At 41.5% G+C, this 9105-nt stretch overlaps 1 protein-coding gene across 1 annotated transcript in view; it reads right to left on the reverse strand.

Moving 5' to 3' along the window:
* tmem68 (transmembrane protein 68) overlaps positions 1–9105 on the reverse strand; it is a 287792-nt gene that overhangs the window by 153612 nt on the left and 125075 nt on the right. The window lies entirely within an intron of this gene.

The following is a 9105-nucleotide window of genomic DNA, read 5'->3' on the forward strand; positions in this document are numbered from 1 at the left end:
GTTAAAAACTCGTTGGTCTCTTTATTTATTCAGTCTGTGTTGAAATACTTCTTCTTTGGCTCTCGGAGGAGGCGGACGCACTTTTTCTCCTCTCCCTCATCTTCCCTGCTTATGTCCTTGTCTAGTCTCGTGTTTTTTGTTGTATTTTCCCTGAACACTCTCTCACAGTCTGTTCTCTAAAACCTAAAAGAGGAATTATGGATTGGATCAACTGGTCCCTAAATGCAATTGACTCCCCTTTCTCAAAGAGAAGTCTGGGCTTGGGTGAGCCTGAGTGCTGAAGATATCTACCTATCCTGAACCATGGTAACAGGGTTCTGGCTGATCGGAGCTGGCTTGGCCCTGACTTATCGAAGAATTAAGAAAGCGGAACCAGCTGTTCAAACCCCCACAAGGCTGCCCGCTGGGATTGGAACGATGGGAGAGGTGTGAGTTTCTCAAAATGGGCTCATTGAGTCAGCACGGATAAGATCTTGGAGAGGCTATGGCTGCTGTGAATACTCAGAATAAGATCTCTGACTGCAGACTGGATACATCTCGGAAGGGCTAGCCCAGAATAACATCTCTGGGCGCAAAATTGGATGACATCTCGGGGAGGCACACTGCCGTGAGTTCTCAGAAATCGACTCCTTGAGCACAAGATATGACAACATCACAGAACGCAAGTATGGCGAAGCTCGCGGCTCTCCAACGGGAGATTGAGAGACCAGTGTTGGACTGTAGAACTGCTTTGAAATTCATATGAGCTGTTCGCACTAAAGTAAAAAAAGAACATCACTTCATGCAGATACCCTCTCGGCGCCAGCTACAAGGCCGGAGCTGAACAAAACACCCTGATAGCGACTGTGTTTAGTCTGTTCCTTCCCATTCCATGCAAGGCCACCTGGGTTGGCTGGAAGACTGTTTACTTAGCCTGGCAGGGCGAAGGACACTGTCTCAGCTGAACTATGGACACGCACACACATACATATACACTGATAAGCACTCACCGACGCATCACCCTCCCTACCCCGGATCCAACGCCACCTCCAACGCTTACCTCCCCTCTGATGTGGACATCGGGTCAGTTGGAGGCGCAGTCGAAAGATTGCAGCGGTCCCAGATCAGATGTACACACTGGAACTCTTTCCCATGTTGCTGTCTGTGTTTATTGTGCTACGGTGTGTTGATATCTGTGCATTCCTCTATTATCCTTCTGTGTTACACATTTCGATGTTTTTAAGGTCTGTCATCTCGGTTGTGGGCAAAAGACCTGCAACTGACAAATAAAGGCTATCTCATCTCATCTCATCATCAAATGAATAGTTTCTCAGGTGTATCAGTCAGCAGTATTATAGCGATTGTACCACCATGAAATATTTTACAGTAGTTTAATTCCTTGCTTGCAGATTTAGTGATTTACTCGTAGTTACACCGGCCTGGATTACATCTCATCTTTGGCCTGAGAACCGTGCAAAAATTTATCTTCCCATTGAACTTTGTGGTTTCCTTCCTGTTTGGAGCTAAAACAGGCCACAAATTGAGTCTTGCCTGCAGAAGACCAAACCTTAAAGGGGTATTAGTGACCACAGTGAAAATGTACATCAAGTATTTTAATATATTTAATATATTCCCACCACATTTTCTCTTTGAGCTGACTCAGAGTTGACTATTTATTTTATATGTCCATCCATCCATTCGCTTCCGCTTATCCTTTTCAGGGTTGCGGGGGGCGCTGGAGCCTATCCCAGCTATCATAGGGCGAGAGGCAGGGTACACCCTGGACAGGTCGCCAGTCTGTCACAGGGCGAACACACAGGGACAGACAACCATTCACACTCACATTCACACGTAGTGACAATTTGGATTATCCAATTAACCTATCCCCACAAGCTGCATGTCTTTGGACGGTGGGAGGAAGCCGGAGGGAACCCACGCAGACACGGGGAGAACATGCAAACTCCACACAGAAAGACCCCGGCCTGATGTTGGAATTGAACTCAGGACCTTCTTGCTGTGCGGCAACAGTGCTAACCACCGTGCTGCCCGGTGGCACGGTGGTTAGCACTGTTGCCGCACAGCAAGAAGGTCCTGTTCTAACATATAAAATAATATATTTATTTTATATGTTAGAACAAAAATCAAAAACTTGTTGGTTGTGCCAAATGACTCGTCCCCTAACAAAAGAAGCATACCTGTCTGCTGACGTCATCTGTTTGCACCAGCACCTTCAGGGGATTATCATTTTCTTTTAACTGGCACATCAGCAGGTGTCCAGAACTGTCTTCTTCATCGTAAACATCCTGTGTGACACTGAAAAACATTCGATGCATTTGTCATTATGCGTGCTCAATCATCCAGGTAAGTAAATCCCACGAGGTCGATTTTGTCCATCTGGACGTCTTCAGTGGGAGAAACGTTTCGTCACTCATCCAAGTGGCTTCTTCAGTCTCAGCTGACTGCACGTTTCCAACCTTATAACAGTACGTTTGCACAACTGGTCCAGCCCACTGAATCAACAATGGGCTGTGAGGTCAGTTCCTGGATCATTAATATGCAAATTGTCATGACCACTGATCAAAGACAATGAGTAGCATTGACACAGAGTTGGGGAATGGCTGCAATCACAGCATTGTAGGATGGTGACAGATGGACCCTCAGGTACATCTTCCTCGTTTCAGAGATTTCCTTTTCACGTAAACGGCCTCCTTGATTCCTCACTCACACCAGCGTTCCTCCCTGTCCAGGATTTGCATATTAATGATCGAGGAACTGACCTCACAGCCTATTGTTCATTCAACATGCCACATTCACCCAAGCACTTTCTTCTATGATTTTAAGTGCTTACTAACATTCGCAGACATTGATACTCTGATGGATGTATCGCAAAGCAACTTAGGGTTGGTATCTTCCCCAAGGATATTTGGCATGCAGACCAAGAGAGCCAGGGATCACTGATGTCAGACAAGAAACTATTCTCTGGATCTGTGTCTTTTTCAAAGCCCAGTACATTATGGTCTGTTTATTGAAATTATCCCGTTTATCATATACATATATTGTTATTGTTGCCAGAGGTGGATGACGTTCTTTCAGACGGTGCCCTGTGATTGTTGTGGTCACGTCAGTTCAGTATTCATCATTCCAGCAGTAGCGGTTTTAGATACGGGCGGGTGCCCGGGGCGGCATCGTGGTGGGGGGCGGCATCACGGACATCGGCAAAAAAAAAAAAATCGCTCGTACTCATGCTGCCCCGACATCAGCCAGCGCATATTGGGAATGGTATAGGCACCGATCGGTTTTCTATCGCCCATTTGCTGGGAGTAAGGGCGCCCTCCGTTTGCGAGGTGCGCCTGCTGCTTGCGGCACAGGGAGGAGAGGGCGGGGCGGCGGGGGATTCTCTGGCTGCCTGGAGCAGCATCTAATAACCAACTCGTGAAATAAAACAAAATAAAAACAAAACAAACACGAAAACACCAGACATCATGATACAGACTTATAATTTGAAATTCAAAATTATATACACGAAAAGTGAGCGTGAGAGCCCTCGGTGCGCCTGCTCGCTGCTGAAGTCAAAGTAAACTTTATTGTCATCTCCGCTACATACAGTCCAGTATATAGAGAGACGACGAGGCTCCAGTTACAGCAGTGCAAGTAAACAAACAATAAATATAAGAAGAGTAAGAAAATAAATATGCACTTTAGGACTCGGGGTAAAGGGATCAATAACAATTTATAATTTATAATTTACAGTTTGATGATTTGATGCAGGGGCGATTCTAGGATCAGAGCTTTAGGGGTGCTGAGCACCCAGAGAGCTGCCCATCCAGGCAAGGTAAACTTTTCTCATCACAATGAGCTTCTTCCCCGTCTCTGTCAGTCCCTGCATCCCTAAATGCCTCCAGTTGTCCCGAGTTCTCTCTGACTGCCTCCTTGGTGCATTTAAACCCCTGTTCCTCCCTGTCCTCATCGTCTGCTGACTTCATCTCCATTATCAGTCATCATAATTTTACCCTCTCTGTGCAAGTCTGCAAATTTCTTTATTAAATCATAAGTTTCTTAAATCCATCAAGTCTCTCTGTGCCTGGGTCCTCGTCACAAAACATGACATCACTGTTTTGTACATTTTAACACAATTTAATCCCCACATTTTTGAAAGAATAGCAAAACACTTTTTTGAAAAGTCTGTAACAAAACCATCAAATCTGATCAAGGTTATTAAAATGCTGTCAAATAAGAATGGATTGGAATAAAAAAAATACACATCCTAACCTTAATTACTGGGGAAAAATGATGAATGATGCTCACAGTGAGTAAAAAGTAAACTGTGTGCATTTTTTGGACAGAGATTCACTTCTAATGTGTATGTATAATACAATACAGATACATAAAAAATACACTCCAAAAATAGAAGAGTCCTTGAAATATACAAAATATTATTAGAAAATGGAGACACTTGGCCTTTGGTACAATGTATACAATGTATGAAAAGATCTTTACTGCAGATACTACTATGGCTCTGCAGATTTTTTCTTTTCTTTTAACCTATGTTGCCTCACCTTGAGGTTGGTAAATCTGTCTGTCACATTTTGGTGGTCAAGTCTCTCACGCATCTCTTTCTCAACTGACATCACAGCCAGGTGCTGGAGTCTGCTTTGACCCATGGTCCTTCTCAGCCAGGTATGGAGCTGACTCAAGACACTAAAAGACCTCTCACAGCTACAGCTGCTAACTGGGTTTGTTAGGGCAACCTGAATAACAGTTTTCAGTTTGGGGAAGATCTGATTACACAGAAGATTGTACAATGTTAACATATCTGGAATGGCACCAGCCTCACTCTTGAGCTTTATAAAGTCTTTGGCAACCGTGACTTCCTCTGACTGAAGCTCAATATGATAATGCAGTGCCAGGGCTGACAACCCAGTTTGTTTTGCAGATTCTGTATAGCAGTTTTAATATAGGCAAGGCAAGTTTATTTGTATAGCACAATTCAACAACAAGGTGATTCAAAGTGCTTTACAGAGACATTAGAAACAAAAACAAATAAAAAGCATGATTTAAAATTGATTAAAACAAGCAAACTAACTAACTAATTAACAAACAAACAAACAAACAAACAAACAAAACAGTATATAAAATCAATACAGATAAAATCAGAACAGTAGATAAAATCAGTAGTTAAATGTAAGTTTTGAAATTTAAGCTTAAAAGTGTGGATTTGGTGTTTTATTCAAATGCAGCTGAGAACAGGTGAGTCTTCAACCTGGATTTAAATAAACTGAGTGTTTCAGCTGATCTGAGGCTTTCTGGGAGTTTGTTCCAGATATAAGGAGCATAAAAGCTGAATGCAGCTTCTCCGTGTCTGGTTCTGACTCTGGGAGCTGATAAAAGACCGGATCCAGATGACCTGAGGGATCTGGAAGGTTCATACTGGGTCAGGAGGTCACTGATGTATTTTGGTCCTAAACCATTCAGAGCTTTATAGACCAGCATCAGAACTTTAAAGTCTCTGACGGACAGGCAGCCAGTGTAAAGACCTCAGAGCTGGACTGTAGGGAGAACACAACGTCCAGATTGTATGAGTTGTTTGTCTTTCTTTTTCTTTGCCAGTTTAACAGTTCCTGTTTTGCCTGTTAGTACTCCCTGTCTGTTTTCTTACCTGGTACTTCCTGATCTTGTACTTTGACCTCATGTTCCCCTCTTTCCTCTCTCCCTCTTTGGACTGACAATCTGTACACACACACACACACACACACACACACACACACACAACAGGAGTTATAAGGTTAATGGGCATCCAGTCAGTTAGCTAGTTAGTACCTTGGGTTCAATATCGGCACATATGGCAAAATAACCAGTTTCTCTCATTACATTTCAAACAGGACAGTGGTAACAACAGCAGGCTACGGACAATGTTAAGTTTTAGATTTTAAATAGGCTGTATACATTTCAATGAGATCAACAGGGCAGTCAAATATCGCTGATTTTACTACAGAGCAAACATCGTCGGAAAACACGTTATCAATTAGGGCTGCCACAAACGATTATTTTGATAGTCGACTAGTCAACGATTATTTTTGCAATTAGTCGACTAATCAGATCATCATCCATTGGACGTAAAACTACAGCTTATTGCACCAGCAGCATCTGCTCTTATATAACTATCATTAGCTTACAGCTTTAAGTGTTTAAGGTCTGTGCTAACTAAAAATAAAGACAAGATGATAGTTTATTAAATTTTAATGACATTTGCAGATTGTTTTGGTGAAGTTTAATAAACTCATTGTTATCTAAAATATAACAGGACACCGGAGTAAATTCTCCAGCATCTTCTGATAATCAGCTGTCTGCTTGACGTTTATTCAGCTGTGTAAAAACTATAACTTTAATCTCACCAAACCGATTTACTCAGGAACAAATAAAATACTAAAAAAAGGTGGTCTCAGCCACCATCGCTCTGGCAGCAACAGCGCTAGAGCGAGTAGGAGAGAGCCGAGCTGGAACAAACCATTTTGGGAGGGGGGAGGGGTTATCTATACTTTTGTTGTTAAAATGTTCCATCTCAATTAAGTACTGTATGCTTTTTATACTTTTAGTAGTGTGTCCCACAAACAGCAAATATTTTCAAAAAAAAGTAAGACATCTTTGGGGGTGCTTTGATTCATTTTGGGGGTGCTGAAGCACCTCCAAAACTGGGCTAAAATCGCCCCTGATTTAATGTCTCACACACAGCCCTTCGAAAGGGGAAGGGGGCGGCTGCTTCCAAATAGAGGACATTTCATTCATAATGTTGTAAATCCAAGCCCATTATGTATTCATGATTTGAATCCTGGGTTGTGTGAAATCTCAGAAATAAACCTTAGACAAAGTGAATCTGTGAACTAAGGTGTAGGTGTGTTAGGTTATGCTGTGGTGATCCTCGAGTTGGGGATTTGTGTTCATACTGGAGTGCAAAATTAAAACCAAGATGGACAAGAAAAGGTCAAAGCCATCAGGTCCTCAGTTTAGAAAAAAGAGAAAAGAAGAGAAACGAGCAAAAGATGCAGGTAAGCAGATGTGTGATTGGATAATGGCAGGTCATCCTGAACCAATCAGAGTCAGAATACTTTATTAATCCCTAAGGAAATGATGTGAATTACAGTTGCTCCAAGAAGAAATGGTAAAAATAGCAACAGTAACAGACTAAACTCCAAACAATACATTATGTTACAGATTTTAATATTAATTAGTTTGTTAATTGTTGATTTGTCCTGTTCTCATAGTATGACGAATTATGATGGCTGTTTGGTAGCTGTTTGCATACTATGCATCAATGCATACTCTCTCAGTATGGTTCCGACAACAGTTTCATGTTAATGTATAATCCTAAATATGTTTTATGTGTGTGTGTGTGGGGGGGGGGGGGGGGGCGCCAGAGGGAGTGTTCGCCCAGGGCGCCAAATGGGCTAGGACCGCCACTGCATTCCAGTATATGATGGACAACATTGTCCAGTTCCTCCATGCGGCTGATGGATCCATCAGTTTAATGAATACTTTACAGTTTGTGGTTCAAGTGTGTTGAATTTCCCCTGTTTCCTGTCCCCAAATATTATTTTTATGTATTTGTAGCAAAAATGTACGTAACTTTGTGTTTGTGTGTCTTTGTGTTCAGAGATCTGATTAGCATCGAGGAGTTTGTCAATATCATCTGCATCACGTTGGCCGTGCTCGGCATTATTTACTGTTAGCACTAACTGGCTTAAGGGTAGATCACAGAGAAGAGGGCAGCAGTGTGTCAGAGCTCAGCCACAGATTGTTTGCTTTCCAGCTGCTCTCAGGTGAAAGACAAACTCGCCACGCTTGCATCGCACGATTAGTTCAACCACCAGTGCAATGAGCTAACCAGGTAGCTCCTCCAGCTTCAGGAAATCACATCAACATCTTTGGAGGAAGAAGTTCATCTCTGTCTGCTGAGCTTCATCCTTTCTGTTAAAAATGTGATGTTCTGTGTGAGTATTCAACATCATCCTACTGCTGGTGATTACATGTCAGTCTTTTGCCATGAATGACCTGTTAATCCGAGTTACTGAAGGAAAGGCTCACCACACACACACACACACACACACACACACACACACACACACACACACACACACACACACACACACACACAGTGCAGTCATAGAGAAGTTTTAGTTCTAGTTATTTGGAAATAAACAATAAAAGATGAGTTTCTTTAGTCAGTCCAAAGAAACTACAGCCCAGACTAAGATGTGATCGTCCTGCATCATTCATGACATAATTAGTTGTTGAATGAATGTTCTCGTGTTATGAGATACAGACGCACTGCTGCTTTTTCATGATTAATATTCATTCATTTACCATGAACAGTGAACATGAAACAGTTTTTACCACCAAGCCATACGACACCTCAACCACAACACTTAAACACACACAACACAGCACTCAGAAGCTGCAGCTTCACAAGTGTTTAATCTGCACTGGTCACTTCACTTTATTGTCATTGATATTTATATTTAAAGTGCAATACTGTAATTTTCTGCTGCTCATTCCTGTGCAATATCCCGTCTGCCCCCCCCCCCCCCCCCCCCGTCATATTTCTTTTCAAGATTTTCTTATTTAATCACTAGTGTACATATATTTATATTTATAGATACATATATATTTAGTCATCTTTTCTCTTTTACCATGTCTCTCTAATATTTTGCTCCTTACTATTTTTATATTATTTCATTATATTTTATTATATTGTATTATATTTTATTTTATTATATTATATTTTATTATATTTTATTATATTTTATTTTATTATATTTTATTTTATTTTATTTTATTTTATTTTATTATATTTTATTATATTTTATTATATTTTCTGTACTGTATCATGCTGCTGAGTGACTGCTGCTCGTCAAACACATTTCATTGCAATGTTGACCCTGTGCTAACTTGCATATGACAAATAAAACTGAAAGCTGATGAAGTGTTTCTGTGATGTGTGTGTTGTAACTTTATTTCGTGGATATGTTTCCTTCTGTTTGAGCTTCACGTTCCTGTAGAAAAGCTTCACAGCGTTGAACCAGCAGCTTCTCCACAGCGTCTCAAACACTGAGAGAAGCTCAGTGACGCTCC

The sequence above is a fragment of the Neolamprologus multifasciatus genome, chromosome 18 (genome assembly GCF_963576455.1).
Source record: "Neolamprologus multifasciatus chromosome 18, fNeoMul1.2, whole genome shotgun sequence".
Taxonomy (NCBI): domain Eukaryota; kingdom Metazoa; phylum Chordata; class Actinopteri; order Cichliformes; family Cichlidae; genus Neolamprologus; species Neolamprologus multifasciatus.